At 40.0% G+C, this 17,548-nt stretch overlaps 1 protein-coding gene across 11 annotated transcripts in view; it reads right to left on the bottom strand.

The window, feature by feature from the left end:
* Positions 1-17,548, bottom strand: part of agap1 (ArfGAP with GTPase domain, ankyrin repeat and PH domain 1) — a 667,156-nt gene that overhangs the window by 255,012 nt on the left and 394,596 nt on the right. The window lies entirely within an intron of this gene.

The raw sequence follows: 17,548 nt of genomic DNA, 5'->3' as shown, positions 1-17,548 counted from the left end.
ATTAGGTGTGTTAGCCATGAGGAATGCAAGATTACAGGGAGAGGGTAGGGGGGATGGGTCTGGGTGGACTGCTCTTCGAGGGTCATTGTGGATCTGTTGGGTCAAAGGGCCTGCTTCCACACTGTAGGGATTCTATGATGATGACTTTGAAGTGCTGTGAAGCATTGTGTCATTAAAGCAGAAATGTATGTCTATCTTCCATTTTGGAATTATCCACCAGTGACAGACTGCAAAAGCAACCACTCTATTCCCCTTCCCACCTCTCTCTCTCCTTCCCACTCCCAAATACAGAACACCTCTCTGAGAAAGGTGTAATTAACGTAAATCACAATGCAAGAAAATAAGGCTAGGATTTAAACATAAACTGATGCTCAGCCTTACTTGGTTCAGATTTGAAACATAAAAACATACAATTCAAGAATATTCCCCTTCATGATTCCTACAGAAAATGTGAAATTTTAGTTCAACCTAGAGATGTACATGTCACATGGCAAGGCTAGCAATTAATGTCCACCCATAACTAGTCTTGAGGTGTGCTGGAAATTTAGTCCGGCAACTGCCACATCCAGTTGAGCTGTAGATGCAGGATTGGGGGATGCTGCTATCTTCTAAAAATACACTTATCCAGGTATGTTGTGGGTCTGCAAAAACAGCTTCAGTATTGAAGCCCTACACAAAAAAAGTTTCTTTTTGGTCCAAAATGAGGGGACATCTTTAACTTTCTCTAACCCTTAAAAAAAAAGTTTCCACTAAACTTTGGGTTCTTGAAATGTGTGCGCAGGACAGCTGGCTCCATCAACAAAGGTGCAGAGTGGTATATAAAAAAAAAAGGGTCTGTACACCTAAATAAACTTTCCTTATGCTGCAGAAAAAAAACGAGAGGGTACGATATCTACAAGCCTCGTGATCTCAACATATTTTTGACAATGGCCTCTTGCATGTCCCCAGTTTTGATTGCTTCACCATTGACAGTTGTGACTTTGGACTTCTAGACCCCAAATTCTAGAATTCCCTCTGCAGACCTCCTTAGCTCACTTTTGCTCCTGACCTCCTCATCCAATCTTTTGGTCACCTCTCCTAATTATCTTAACGTTGCTCTGTGCTAGATTTTCACACAACTACACTCCAGTGGATCACCTTGGGTAATGGTAAAGCTACTAAATAAGTATAAGCTGCCGTTGCTGAGTAACTCTGGCCTCGTGATGGAATCACTGTACCCATTACACAGATTTGCGATTCGTGCTCCATAAATCAATTGAGCTTTTTTTGCTGAAATCTTGCCTTTGGCAAGAAACAGTTCTCAGATTCTCCCAATACTAATTTTGACCTGTGCACTAGGTCAATTCTGACACATGTACGATGATTTGCTTTTTAATATTTCACCATTTTATTGAAAGAGCTTAATCCTTGTTTGCAGCCTCAACACTAAAATCATAGTCACAGATTAGATGCATATGAAAAGTGCAGGACCTACCCATATCCTATCACTCTATGTTGCACAGCCTCCTCATGGACCATCTGGTACAGCTCATGCTGCCAACAATTAAAGGCAGCATTTGTTCTAATGCCTGGAGTATGTAATACACTGTGGTTCACATGTTCATTGTGGAGCAGATTAACAGTTGCAGCACTGCTCCTATCAGCATCTGGCTAAGTACTGGATTAATAAAATTAGAGAGGCCAATTTTGCTTTTCTTTGAATTAAACATTTGGCACAGTCAACCACCACTTTAAAATAAATTTGAAAGTGTTGATTTGTGTGAGAGGGCAAACAGAAAAGAATTCAAAGAAGTAGAGAGTCAGGAAAATCTGTGGGGACAGGGTGGAGGGAACCTGAGATACACTGGGAGAGAGCAAGGACAAGCTGGATAAAAGATTGGGGAGAAATTAAGAGAAAGGGGGGAAAATCTACTAAAGAATCAGGAGTAACTGGGAGAAACTGATGTTTGAAGTTTCAAGCTGAATTGTCAGGTCCCCTACATTTCAGAAATACCTTGCCAAATTTTGACTGAGAGCATTATAAGACACCTGAGCAATCCAGAGGCTCTGCAGTAGTCTAGCTTGTTTAATGACATACTTACACATCAGTTTTCATGAAAACCTTTACAGAGAACTGAACACAAAGTTTAAATTTAAACTTGTTAGTGCTCTTCTAAGTTTACCGTAACAGAGCTGTGCAAATCAATTAGTCACACCATTATTCAGACCATTGATTGAAGCTCAATTCACAGGCAATTTAAATAATTCAACAGACAATCTCAATACTGTTGTCACTGTAGAATCATTTGTTTATTGATGAAACAAGGTTCTCAAGAGAACATTAAAAGAAATCTCATTACAAAAGGGAATTGACAACAGGCACTGAGAGGAAGGAAAAAGTTTGCTGCTTCTGTTTTTCCCACAGTTGACATTACTGACACTTGAGGCTGAAATTTCAGGTTATTTGGAGCTAGGCAGAGGAATGAAAGTATCAGTGTTAGCCAGCATGCCAGTTTTCCAACAGTGCCCATCACCACTGAGCTTTACCAGGGTGGGGAGTGAGTGTGACTGAACCCATTACCATGGCTACTAAGACGACTGAAGAGCTCATTTAAACTGCATTCTCATTTTGAGAGAAGTGTACAAATAGTCAAATGAGGCATATAGACAGTGGGGAGCCAGTCATGGCCAATCCAGGGATATCAATGGGCCTCACAAAAGGGCAAAAGGTAGCATGACGAGGTGAAAGTTGGTTATTCACACACCAGAATCAGTCCAGTGCAACTGTGGGGAGAGTTGTCAATAAGCGCTTGGGCAGCGCAGGAAAGCTGCCACTTAGCTGTCATCAGGGAGCATAAGGAGGTGGGGTGTGGGATCAAATACAACAGAGGGTAAAGGAGGAGAGACCCTGAAAATAAGTAATGCAGTCAGAACTATGCCTTTCCTGAGACAAGTTTCCAATTGCAAATAGCATAAAGAAACTGCAGCCCCAGTAACAGTTGCTGTGATCCGCTTACATTGCTTGCATAGTCCCATTTCCATGCCACCAAATGGATATTACAATGTCTTCATGCCTATTAAGTATGGATATAAAATTCAGAGTTGGTATGACCACTCCAGGGGCAGATGCAGGACTGAAAAATGATCCGTTTCAGTCCTCCCCACTATCACTTTATTAACACAACTTACGCAGCTACTGCCATCAGAATGGGTAGATTCTGATAGAAAGCCTGATGTTTGTTGCACATTTCATGTAAATTCAATCAAGTTTCATTGGTTTCTATTCAATTGGAGTAACTTTCCAAGACTTTGCATTTGCTATAAATTTCTCAGAGGTGCCTTCCATAGTCCAGATTTGTAACAAACAGTGACAGCTCTACCCCACAAGAATATCTGACCGTAAGACAATATGAATTAAGAGTCAAAGCTGGCCATTCGGCCCCTCAAGCCTGCTCCACTATTCAAACAGGATCACAGTTGACCCAACATGCCCCTCATGTCCACTTTCCTGCATTTCACCCATAATCCTTGATCCTCCCACTGATCAACAATCTATTTCAGCCTTAAATATATACAAGGTCTCAGCCTCTACAGCTCTCTGTAGCAAGGGGTTCAAAGACTATCAATCCTCAAAGAAGACATTCCTCCTTATCTCAGTCTTAAATTGATACCCCTTAATTCTCAGATGCTCTTTAGTCCTAGAATCAGTGTTCTATTTTTAGGAAAGATTCAATGTGAGGACCAGGCCCATTTACTGTATTTATGTTGCAACTTGGCTCAATATTGCAGCTGTCTTCATTGAGCCACATAACCTCAGTCAGATGCACTGGCAATTGTGTGTTTGTCAGTGAGTAGTGCTGTGCCTTCATTTTTTTTTGTAGTATTGCCTTTAGCAGAAATGTTTTTAAAGGTTTGGGTTTCTGAAGCTCTTGCCCCCTCTCCATGTTAAATGGCAAAGAAATATAAATTATTCACTAAATGAATCTCTCCCACACATAGTGATGCATGGCACAGTTCCAATACAATATACAAGACATGTGCATGCCGATGATCTCCCACTTACATTAAAATGTCACCCAAGGAGAGCAGGTACCATCTCCGAGAGCTAAGGCAAATATTCAAACTCTATTCTTGCATCCTCTAAAGAACAACTATAGAGAAGAAAATGCTAGGGAAACTCAGCATCTGTGGAGAGAGAAACAAATGTAGAAGTTGAGAGTCCGGAATGGCTGTTCTTTAGAATGGAAAGGAGTTAAAATGGGCTTTTTAAATATTTTTGATGGGCATTTTCTCACTGCCTCTAATCTGCGCTTGCTTTTCTATGAACAGCAATGTTTTAGAACTCATTTGTACTGACAGCAGCAATGCTGGGTGATCTTGAGGCCAAAATCAAAACTCCTGAACTGAAGCTTCCTTTGTGGGTTTTTGCAGCATTTCCTTAGCACACCCCAGACTCAAAATCCTCAGAAAATTTGTCTTAATGAGCATGTATAGGTTTTCTTAATCATACGCTGTTGTGACTGTCTCAAAAGGATTTGGATGCTTTGCTTGCCAGCTGGATGAGCACCTCAAAGTCTGATTTCTGTCCTGTCAGCTCTCCTTCAGAATCTTCTGAAGGCAACTCAAGTAAAAGTGGTCGAGCATCTTGGCATTATGCTGTAGAGTTGAACTCTCCAGTACAAGAATTAGACAATCTACTATTTATTCACAAATTGCTCAATGAATTCTGTGCTGTCGATAAATTTACTACTAAAGCCATCCTGTTCCACTTAACTGACTAATACCGACAATCATTCTGATCATAGAAGCCATGACTATAGGATACCATCATTTATTCCAAACAGATAGAATGACAGAATCCCTACAGTGCAGACAGAGCTACTCGGCCCATCGAGTCTGCACCGACCCTCTGAAGGTCCCAAGCACCACTCATCTCCATAACCGGAATTTCGTAAAAGCCAACCCACCTAGCCTGCACAAACCTGAACACTATGGGGCGACTTAGCATGGCCAATCCATCTAACCTACACATTTTTGGACAGTTGGAGGAAACCACAGCACACGCAAGAAACACAAACACAGCAGGGGAATCTTTAAACTCCACCAGACAGTCACCCAAGGCTGGAATTGAACCCAGATCCCTACAGCTGTGAGGGAATTATGCTAACCAACGAACTGCCGTGCCAACCAAGAATGGATCATTCTCTATTTATCAATCACAGATCATTGCCAATATCCCATTTTCAAATTATATACATTATTTAGCAACAAATCTAACACACCCTACGTGTCAAATGCCTTTTGTAAATTCAACTAACATTGAGACAAGATTACTATCATTCACCTGAGCCAAGTGACCCATAGAAAACTAATTTATGCCAATTTCCTATTATGAATATCATGCAAAATTTACAACACACCGAAAGGCCATTGGGCTTGACAGCTCTGTGGCGATGTTCCTGCCCCACACAAACCTCCTTCTACCCTTATTTATTCAGCCCCACCATATCTTTCCTTCTGTTACAAAGAGGTTTCACATTTAATATTTCTTGGAGAACTTAGGTTTTGAAGGATTATAGAAAAATGGATTTATTTCAATCTTTGTAATAATCTGTGAATACCAGGAATGGTTTCTTTCAAAGAAGTTGCTAAAATATCAAAATTGAAACTGGAGATTTTTGTAAGCAAGGTTTCCTAGAAATCATACGACTGGGGACTACTGCTTGGTCCTCTGTAGACTCTTGCTGGGGTTGTTTGAAAAGTGAATGGCAAATGTTCTGGTTTTCGGTTGGGGAACAAGATGCTTGTGAGCAAGTGTTACCCAGCTAATCTTTCATACTTTGCTGAATAGAACCTTCCTGTTGTGATAAGGGTGAAATCTATTTGTTCTTTTGTAAGATTGAGTGAAGTAAATTCTCAATATTGTATTTCCTGAGCGAACAGTGTCTGAAAAGATGGCAGAAATAACTGTGTGATTAGTAACTTGATTATGCATGTCAGCAATTCAGAACATGTATCAGAACATTTGATCTTTTATCTTTCTTGCACTCAAGATAACTCATTGGCCAAAGTGGATACTTCAAAAAGTGAATCGCTGCATAGAAATCAATTTTTCCATCCTATACCTTTTATGTATGAGCATTTGTGTGCGCATGTGTCAAGGTTGGAGGAATAAACATTGATAATGCAATATCACTGACTATATTGATTAGTTATTGCAGCTTCCTTGAATAAGTTTTATTTGATGAATGATGTAATTGCATTTATTAAAGAAATCTTGTTGCTAGCTATTTTCTTAAAAACCTAATAAAGATATGGTATTTAATTAGTCATCTTGATAACCAGGATTTTTTTTTGTGTTGTGATCTGATGACAGTAGGCTGGAACAGATATGTGCTCCTTCAGCCTCAGCAGCAATATTTTCCCCCTTATGTGCTTATCTTGTTTTCCTCAAAATGCAGACATTCTATTCATTTCAAGCACTCTTTACATTAGCAAGTTCCACATTCACACCACTCTCTGAGTAAAGAAAATTCTCTGTAATAGCACATTTGATTTATCCAAGCCAATCTAATACTCACAGCCCAAGTCTTGGATTTCCCTTACAAGATAGGACACATTGGAACTATATTTGTTTTCTTGTAGTCTTCACCAACACTCTGAAATTCATTAAGTTTGGATTACTATCAACCAAATCATTGCCAATTCCCGTTGTTAAAACTAGCAGAATTAGAAAGTGAAAACTTTGAGGACTTCAGGTGGCGCTGTACTGGTAAGAGGTATAATAACAGTGGCAATTTTACTTGGCAATTCCTACAAATTGGGGCAAAGAAACTTAAAATACAGGTATCTAAAAGTATCAAAATGTGCAATTTTAGAATGAAAACCAAGTCGCGTTTACACACCTTAATCTAATGAGTTCCTCACTCTCCAGCACTGCATTTCTTTTATGATCCTTATTAAGACCCAGCTCTTTGACAACATTATGTTTACCACTTTTAATCACTACTTTGGCTTAATTACGTTGTGAAGCACACTGGGATGTTCTTCATTGTTTAAAAAAATTAAGTGAATACAAGTTGTTTTCATTGGTACAATAAGTTAAAATATAAATCATAGGAAGATCCACCATAGATGGAGTGTAGACCAAGTTGTTTGAGGTGCAGGCTCCCTTGCCTGAAGCAATTGTCAGTATAACAATTTAGTAGCTTTCACCAAGATTGAGATTTAATGATTTCAATGTCTTTAATGATTGTACTGGGATGTGAAGTCATGGGTTTGTAGTCCAGTATCACACCAATATAAAGAATTGCCACAGCAATTCCCCTTCAGAACAATAAATTATAATTGCAGAGCTGCCAGTAACACTATACCATGCATCTTGTATAATATGATTCCCTGACTCTTGAATATGCTACTTTTCAAGGTAGTGCTCTGTTGCTCACTCCCAAACTGGGGCATGCCACCTGCTCCCTGCTCCCAAACTAGAGCTTCCTAGTCACTTGCAAAGTGCAGCAATTCAAAAAGGCAACACCTAACGACTTCTCCAGGACAAGTAGTTATGGGCAATAAATGTTGGTCTAGCCAGTGATACACAACAGGGAGTTCATTTACCTATTAGATCACTGCAGGATTCAAACATGCAAATAAAAAGGTAAATGGATTGCTCATAGCATGGGAAGAGAAGAGGAGCTCAAGTACATTAGGAGTGTTCTGAAATCTGCACACTCAAAAGCAACATGGCAATTATCTAAAATCATAAATAGTATCATGCTGGAAACATCTGCAACGGATATTGCATTTCAAAGAAGGTTCTGGAAATAGAAAAGCCTCACTACACAAAATATTTCAATTGTAGATTCCTGTTCAATCAATTCTGCTGACTGCTTTTAAGGGAAACATCTCCATACGTCAACTGCAAAATCAACAAATGGCACACTCCGTGTTTTATATAAGGAGCTTTAGAGGAGAGAAGCATTAACTTGGAATGGTAATATAACTATGCTAACCAGCATCACTAAAGTTGATGTGAGCCATTTCTTACTACTTCATCCCACTCCAGTTCTAATACTATTCTCCCTTCCCAGTAATGCTTGGGTTTGATACAACGGGTTACATTCAACAGATGAGAATCTAAACCTTTTCTATGGCTTTGTTTTGCAACAAGTGCCTAGATTATCACAGGAACCTAAAAAGAGCAAGTTCCTGTTTATCTTCTAATAAATTCTCCTTCAGCAGAAACCAAGTGGTGAGCACAACTGATTTAGCCTCTGAGCTTCAGAATAGGACAATATGCCCAGAAGATATAAATAATAGTTTGTTAAAGAGCATAAACATTCATCATATCTGCTTGGTGACATGAGAGGATCACAGCTAAAAAGGTCACTTTGTTAAGAACATTAGCCAGATAGAAATCAATAATATGTATAGCGCAGTAATTAAAAATACACCAGCAGACTCTCTGCGATGCTTCCAGCCATCTCCACTCTAACCTGAGATGTTATTGCCTATGGAAAGCCTTGGGGTGGAATCTCATCAGATTCTGGGCCCCTCCAAGCTGTCATTCTGAATTCTGTGAAGAGTTCATTTTCTGACCATGGGAACAATTTCCATCTTCTGATAAAAACACGTCAACATAGAGTCAAGTCATGACAATAAACCACAAAGACAAGCGGGTCAATTTGTTATTAAAAATTGTAGGGTTCTTATTTATGCAACTATTACTTTAAATTTTTTTCTTTAGTGTAACTGACTCGACTTTATTAAAAACCTTCCAAAATACCACATATTCCAGGCTGATACTGTTTTGAAGGAGTGCTGCTTTGTCAGAAGTGCCTTCTTTCAGATGAAAGCTCAAACAGAGATTCATAGACTGTCTCCTCGGAATGCAACTGAAGTTGTAGAACTTATACACATTACCACTTTTGGAAGGTGAATATTGCCAGAGACAGATGAGCGAGAGGTTTTTTTAAAATAAAATCAAGGTTACATCTTTGAGAAATACTAAACCCACTCCAGCACTGCTCAGAAAGGAAGTGGTTGCAAACCCCTGCGGTATGTCAATGGAAAGTTATTTATACAGCAATAGTTCACAAAAGGTAGGCAAATGCTGCCTCAGAAAGTGGTGGGGGGGGGGGGGGCAGGGTTTATTGAATATTTCCAAGAACAAGGTGAATAGATTCTTGTTAGACAGGGGAATCCAGGGAGAACTAAGGTAAAATGAAATGTAGGATTCAAAACATAAACAGATCACCCAGAATCTTATCTATTCCACCATTCACAAGGTCAAATGGTGTATTATTAAGCCTATTTTGTCTGTTCAAATATAAGTATTTAAGACCATTAGCTTACTTTCAGTTCAGAATAACCAAGGATAGATTATCATTCAGAAGACTGAAAAGTTTTAGAGCATCTGGAAGTGATGTGACTGGAGTCAAATTAAGTCTTGGTTCTTTCCTTAAAAGGTACTTAGAATAGTTTATGGAATGCAGTCATCTTTGCAGAAAAGTTCAGATTGTGCAGCTTCTAAGCTACACACGTTTAATTAGAAATGTGTAGGTATTAGGATCTGAGAAGATTTAAGTTCTCACTGCCAAGTGTATTCATTTAAAATGATTCCACAGTTCACAGAAAAGAAACCGGGGAGGATCAGTTTAAGTAGCACTTATCATGATAATTTCTCTGGATTTGAATCGCTACTGATTTACAGCATTATATATAGCTTGAGACATTTGTTGTGCTGTGTTTGTTTTAAGATTGTTCTAAATTGTCTAGATCGTAAATAGTTTTATTTCTTTTGTTTTCATCTCGTGTAATAAACTTCTGTTGTTAAAGAAACTCTGCAGCCGCTCAAAACTACATTTAGGCAATTGACCACCACATAATAAAAAAGGGCAAAATAAAAAACCATCAAGCCAGATTTCATTCTGGGATTCAACTTGTCCGGTAGCACCATTAGCTGAGATCAAGTCATAGAAATATCACGTTGCTCTTTTTGTAGGAACAGAAAATAGGAGCAGGCCATTTCGATCCTTCAAGCCCTGCTCCACCACTCACTATGATCATAGTCGATCATCCAACTTAAGATCCTGCCTTCTCCCCATATGGTTTGATCCCATTAACCCTTAGAACTAACCTATAACTAATTCCTTCTTGAAACATTCAATACCTTGCCCTCAAACACTTCCTGTGGTATAAAATTAAACAGGCCCACCGCTCTCTGGGTAAAGAAATTTCTCATCTCAACCCTAACTGGTCTCCCCATATCCGGAGACTGTGATGACTGGTTGTGGGTCCTCTGTATTCAGAAAATCCTTCCTGCATTTACCATTTAGTTCTGTTAGAATTTTACAGGTTTCTTTGAGATCACCCCTTATTCTTCTAAACTCCAACAGGCACAATCCTAAATGACCTAGTCTTATATTCATCAGTCCTGCCATCCCAGGAATTGCTCTGCTAGACGTTCGCTGTACTCTCTCAACAGTCAGAGCATCCTTCTTCAGATAAGGCGGCTGAAATTCAACACATACAATATTCTGGTTGTGGTCTCACCAAGACATCCCTCCTGTGTTTGAATCTTCTCACTACGAATGGTAACATGCCATTTGTGTTAGAGATAATGGGAACTGCAGATGCTGGAGAATCTGAAATAACAAAGTGTGGAGCTGGATGAACACAGCAGGCCCAGCAGCATCTTAGGAGCACAAAAGATGAAACGTCAGCTTTCCTGTTCCTAAGATGCCGCTTGGCCTGCTGTGTTCATCCAGCTCCACACTTTGTTACACCATTTGTGTTCTTCACTGCTGCTGCACCTGCATGCTAACTTTCAGTGACTAGTGTACAAGGACACCCAGGTCTCACTGCTCCTCAATCTACTACCATACAGAAAATAATCTGTTGTCTTGATTTTCCTACTAAAGCAGATAACCTCACATTTATTCACATTATACTTCACTGAACTTGTTCAAATCACACTGAAGCATCTCAGCATCCTCCCTAGTGTTCACCCTTCTACCCACAATATTCAAGGAACAGGGGCTTTCTTTAGACAGTTAATATTAATCCTTCAAATCACTCTCTTTGTGCAGGCTTGCTTTGCTTATACTTACTGCCGCATTTCCTATATTATACTAATGACTACACTTCGAAATTACTTCATTGGCTATAAAATTCTTTGCACCATCCCAGGATTGTGAAAGATGCTACAGAAATGCAAGTCTCACTCTATGTCTAATACTTTTTATTCACCCTCGGGATGTGGACTGTTCTTGGCTGGGCCAGCATTTATCATCTATACCTAGTTGCTCTTGGATACAATTGAGTGGCTTTCTTAGCCCCATTTCAGTTAATACTAAACTAGTTTGCTGTAAGTTTGGAATCACATATAGACCATACCAATTGGCCATCTATCATTCATTAACAGAATTCACAGTATCTTGTCTTCCTGGATAGAAATCCTTAAGCACAGGAGCTCTCATGGTGCAATGGTTCGTACCCTTCCTCTGAGCAAGCAGATCTGGGGTTAAGTCTCACCCCAAGTTTGGACGGCCAATGAAAATGCATTTATACTGTACCAAAAATGTCAAGAATCAACCTGTGACAATACAGTGCGACCGTCTTCTAGCCTGCTATGCTCAATACAGAATGGCACCCCTCAAGTCACAGCCTCTGGCTCCAAATTAGCAACTTGTTCCAGGATAAATATGCCATATCAATAGAGCACATGCTTTATCTGCCTTATGCACAATAAGGCAGTCAAACAGCATCTAAAATTCCTATTGCTGTTTACAGCATCAACAATGCTCTCCTACTAGAGTCTGAAATGCCAACTAAAAAAGTCAACCAATGCTCTGGATATTGCTAAATCTTAAACTTCTGATAACTTGCACGAACACATTTATCACATTGATACGGTCAGCTTCTTCATTCAATAGTTCAGCAGCAGTTGCTGGGCATGGTTACCAAATATACTTCCAGGCTGCACGAATGAACAAGAATTGCAGCCATCTTAACCGCTCTGCTCTGTTTACTGTCATGACCTGATGAGCAAACTTGATAGTGACATTGTTTCAGGCAAAGGATTCATGCAATCAGTGGACAACATCCTGCCAGGTTTTACACCCATTTCAATCTCCTTTCGTTTAAAGGAAGTTTGGCTCACCACTGCTGGAAGTTGTTTGCAAGAAGTGCATGGCGAGGCTAGCTAAGGGGGAAAAAAGAATCACATCTCCAAAGCTTTTCTCAACCGCTATACTAGTCTGCATTCCTACTGCTTTGCACGAAAAGCTTGATTTTTTTTTCCCGTCACCGCGGGAATGACAACAAACAGGATGGATGGCATCTGCGTTTTATTAACTCAGTAATTATGAACAGTTACACATGCCTCCCCAAAGACTGTTCAACATCATTCATTTATCCAGACTGTCGCTTTCAATATACAATTTCATAAGTATTATGTACACACACATACACAACAACCTGCAAACTTGAAAAGAGGGAGCACAGACCCTACCAACTGCAAAAAGCATATAATATTATACGCTGTAGCAAGAGTAAGAAGTCAATAAGCCAAGTAACCTTGACTTGTGTGCCAGGATGTGTTCCTGATGATTTCACTGGCTAGGGGTGATAATTTACTTTTCATGCTTCCTTACGAGACATTCAAGAAAAAGAACTGCACTTATGTAGGACCTTTCACAAACTCAGGATAGCCACAAGCTCCCCTCCACCAGAATTTCAATGGAATATAGTCATTGTTGGTAATGTGTTCCAACAAACAACAATGTAATCAAGAGCAAACTGTTTCCAATTATGCTGCATGATAGATAGAGTGCTAAGGTTAACTCTTCTGTCCTTCTGCACAAAAGTTCCATGAATCTTTTGTGTCTACCTGAAAAGGCCAAATGACGTCCCTTGGTTTAATCTTTTAGCCACAAGACAGTGTAGTCCTCTTGAATTGCAAAGGACTGTGGGGTCGTGGGGATCAGTAGTCCTCACACTGGAAAATGTGGACTCTGAATCCATACAGAATTTCCACGGAGTTCATGATATAATGTGCTCACAACATTCTGAATGACAGGCTCTACTTACCTTCAACTGATATCTTCATTGCCTTCACTTACTTTAATTTGCATTAACCATTCACGTTAACCAGTTCACTCATAATTTTTCCTGTAACTTCAAAACAAATTTTCGGACTGAAAGTTTCACATCTAGCAAATGTATTGGAATTTGTGAATTGTGCTCTCCAGAGTTTGAACAAGATTGGCAATTTAGCCAAAGAACTGGGAGATTCCAGAGGTCTGACTGTACAACTTTAATATAATTTGTTCAAATAGTTCCTCGGTGTTGTCTACAGTTATTTGGTGAGTGCATGCTTCAGCGTCTCTCACATTAGCGCTTTAAAAAAAACTTGCTCTCCAGTGCTACCTGGCGGCTAACACTGCAACTGCATAGGGGTAGGCAAAAGAAAAATTAAATGGAAAATACTGACAAAAATGTACGATCAAGAATTGTTCACAAGATTAAACTTTGTCAGCAACAGCCACACACACTAGTCAAGGTTTCTTATAATGTAAAAATATAAGTAGTTATTTGGGCAGTGGACACTGTTGTTTGTGCTGTGGAACCAAACACAGCCAGTTAAATGTTTGGGCTTGAACATCACCATCAATATTTCTTGCCACACTTTTAATATAAACCAGTTTGTTTCAGACAGCCCTCAATGGTACACTATGACAAAAATCAAAGGATCAAAGGAAACATTGGGTCAAAAGGCCTATTTGGTAAATGGTGGTAAAGGAAGAATCACTGAGAACAGGCACTTACCTTAACAAGACTTCATGTCTTGGATGATAGCAATAAGTGCAAGTTTACACATCTAACTAGCTAATCAGGAGACACCAATGACACATCTGTCGCCATCAGGATCTCAAGCTACTCTCTTTCTCCCCACCCCGAAACTACATGACAGGATCACATTCGGCAGAGTTTAGTATAGTCACTAGCATTAACCCTTTCACCACCATTTTCTTATACACCAAAAAAGATTTCAGGACTATGATCCCTGCTGATGGTAATACTGAACAAATCGGATCCCAAAGTGAAACCTGGCTTGATAGACAATAACTTTATTTTGCGATTTGGTGACAGTGGTGGTCAATCACTGAATGTATTTACAACAGGCTATCAATATACTTTTGCCAAACACTCAACACAATAATACGAAATAGGTAACGTAGTTCATTCAGTCTTCCGAGCTTGGTTGGCATCTCAATAAGTTCATGGCTGATGTTAAATGTTTGGGCTTGAACATCACCATCAATATTTCTTGCCACACTTTTAATATAAAGCAGTTTGTTTCAGACAGCCCTCAATGGTACACTATGACAAAAATCAAAGGATCAAAGGAAACATTGGGTCAAAAGGCCTATTTGGTAAATGGTGGTAAAGGAAGAATCACTGAGAACAGGCACTTACCTTAACAAGACTTCATGTCTTGGATGATAGCAATAAGTGCATTCCCACTTACTCCCAATAATTCGAGTCCCCTGCCTAACAAGAATCCATACAGCTGTCTTAAAAGCATGAAATAGTTTACACTATAGAAGCATTGTTTGCAACAAAATATTTCTACAAATATCTGAATGAAAGGTTTGATTCTTCCATCCTGAACAACCTTACAGATTCTTAAACCTCAGCGAAGGGTCACCACATCTCCACTTTGAAGTTCTATGCTCAGTGGCACAGCTGTGGTTGGCTTCTGGAGCTTTCTTTTTACTGACATCTAATCAATTGCAGGGCAAAAAACACCTGGGTTTTCCACATCCTCAAAGTCCAGCAGTTTTCTGTTTTGGGATATTTTTCTCTTCAGTCACTCAGGTCTATTTCCAAAGCCTGTCTTTTTGGAGCATGTTGAACTAACATCACCTTTTGTGCTGACAGAGCCTTCACACAAAGCCTAGCCTTCCTGGTGGTTCAGCTTCAGGTATTTGACTCCTCACTGTGCAACACTAATTTTTATTTTTCTACCTCCATCACTAAGTACACTTAAGAGCTTTAAAGCCCTAAAGCTTCAGATACCCACATTACCTACAGATCTTGAAAATGCAACTAAAACTATGTACCCCCTCCTTAACACAATACAGAAATACAAGACAAACGTTAATCCACTTCAGAACCAAAGTTTACAAATAATAGGAATCTTTGCACCAGTTGTGCTTCTGCAGCCTTGCAGTACAATATTACAACTCTTCTCCATGGCTGAAATTCAAAATGCCCTACTACACATCACATTGATCACTGCTGTACCAAAGTTCAGCGGGCAATGGCTTTCTTTTCTACATAGTGGATCCTTTTAGGGCTAACTGTACATTTCCATTACATGTGTGCAGGCAAAGGAAGTTGCTCCAAGGAAACCCAATATTGCATAAGGCTGAGACTTCAGCCAGACATAGTGATCCATATTTGAATAGGTAAAGGAATTAACACTTGCCCGAGGTCAGGTGCTTAGGGCCAACTTGCTTTTCAGCAACATGACAGGGCAGGTTGCTGGCTTGTGCTCACTGGCCACCAGATAATTTTTTAGGGATATGAGCCAATACAGGCAGTTAGGCCACAGATCAGTTATGCTCTCAATGAATGATGGAACAGGCTTGAGGGGCTAAATGGCCTACTCCTGTTTGTATGTTCCTATATTGGAGCATTAAGCAGACATTTAGGCCAACAGGAGTGTCTGCACCCCATTTCCAGGTTTTCATTTTCTGTTAGCTTATTAAAAGCAGCACTGCACCATAAAATGCCTGATATGTTTCATTCTGCTACCACCTCTGCATTCAACAGGTTGCTGTGGTGTGTCTAATGTGTGAGTGAAAAATATTTTGTGCGTATTCCACTTTCACGAGTTAGTTGACTTCTCTTTTACAGTCTTCACTGTCTGGCTAGCAGCAGTGGGTTAACCCACGGAAAAGTGGATATGACCGGGTGCTCACGAACTAAACTCCTATTATTAGGGAATAACTCCACTGCCTTGTGGGTACCTTGGCAGAGTGAAAGGGTAATGAAGTAAACACTGACCAAAAACAAAAATTCAAGGGGAGTCCAAAGGTAGGCTGCTGTCCAAGTATGTAATACTCTCGGAAATGCCCGAAACCAAGGTGATGTCAAACTTTGCAATTCTTTGGACTCAACTGGGGAGATCAAGAAGAGATCCTTGACATTTTGGCAGTCCAGGGCTTCAGCAGGTTAGCGCAGGAGAGGATACTCCAGTTTTGCTGCAAAGTGTTAACACAACATAGGAAACAGCAGTTATGAGTGTTAAACCTGCCTTGACTGGCACAGAGAACAGGTACTGCAGGCAGTCTCCAATGATGGGAGGGACTACTATGTCCCAATTCAAGTCAAAGAAGCCCCTGAAAAGTAAGGTGATGACCAGTCATGACGCATGTGCTTTAATGGAGCCATGGAACAGAGCAGAATCCATTGTCCTAGGCAAACAAAAGAGGATGCCAACTCCTTGACTGGCAAGCCAGAACATCAGGGCCATAGGCACAAGACAGCTGAGTGACTTGCAGCTAGACAGAAAGGCACGTAAAACAGCCGTGATTGACATCAACCATCTCAGGCTCAATGAGAGCAAATCACAGGAAGAGAAATATACTCATCCAGCAAGGAAGGGTACAAAGGAATTGTGTGAGCAAGATGCAGGCTCAATCAACAACCACCTCCCGCAAGGACAGAAGGCTCCACAAACAGTTCGGAATTCAATTTCTTCATTTAAGTCAACCAAACAGGACCTGTTAAACTCAAGTCTCTTATGCTCCACCGTTGTGCTTCGCATCAAAGGTGAACAACCAGGTCTGTATCAGTTCTGCAACATTTACGTAAAAATACCCAAAAGATCTCAAAAACTAGAGTTTGTGTGGACCAGAACATGTGATCCTCCCGTTCAGACGTTATGGCCTTGGAGAAACAAATGAAAACTGATAGGGGCTACTTTCAGCTTTGCTGCTGTCAACAGCTTTATGTAACTAACACTCTTTTTCAGACCAAACCAAGCCCATAAGGTATCGTGGAGATATTCAAGATCAGGCCATAGGTACCAGCTGGATCTCTTCACCACCAGCTGTGACCCTCTCAATACATACAGCTACTACAGCACTGACCATCATACAGATCACTCCATGGGTTAGAATACATCAAGGCATTTTCTTTCACCATCCTCATCCTCCTATCAATACTGGCAATATAGCCTACCCAGATTAAAAACCATCCAGTGACTTAATTGTACAGACGATCGCTGCTATTCTTATGTGGAGTATGGAACTGAATTAGAATATATTTTGAGTCATCTACAAAACTAAACATACAGGAAGGAAGACTGGGAAAAATGCCTTACTGGATCTAGGCTAGAAACACTAATGGAACCTGTTATTGAAGTCAAGCAGTCAGCTCAAATAACTACAAGTGAGAAGACTCTGAATGCTCTATCAGCTACTTGAAGTACAGTCCAACCGACTGCGAGTTGGCACACTAATAATTAACAGTTTCAGCTTCACTAGAATATTCAGAG

Source organism: Stegostoma tigrinum, chromosome 7, assembly GCF_030684315.1.
Source record: "Stegostoma tigrinum isolate sSteTig4 chromosome 7, sSteTig4.hap1, whole genome shotgun sequence".
Taxonomy (NCBI): domain Eukaryota; kingdom Metazoa; phylum Chordata; class Chondrichthyes; order Orectolobiformes; family Stegostomatidae; genus Stegostoma; species Stegostoma tigrinum.
This window is presented reverse-complemented; position numbering and strand designations above follow the sequence as displayed.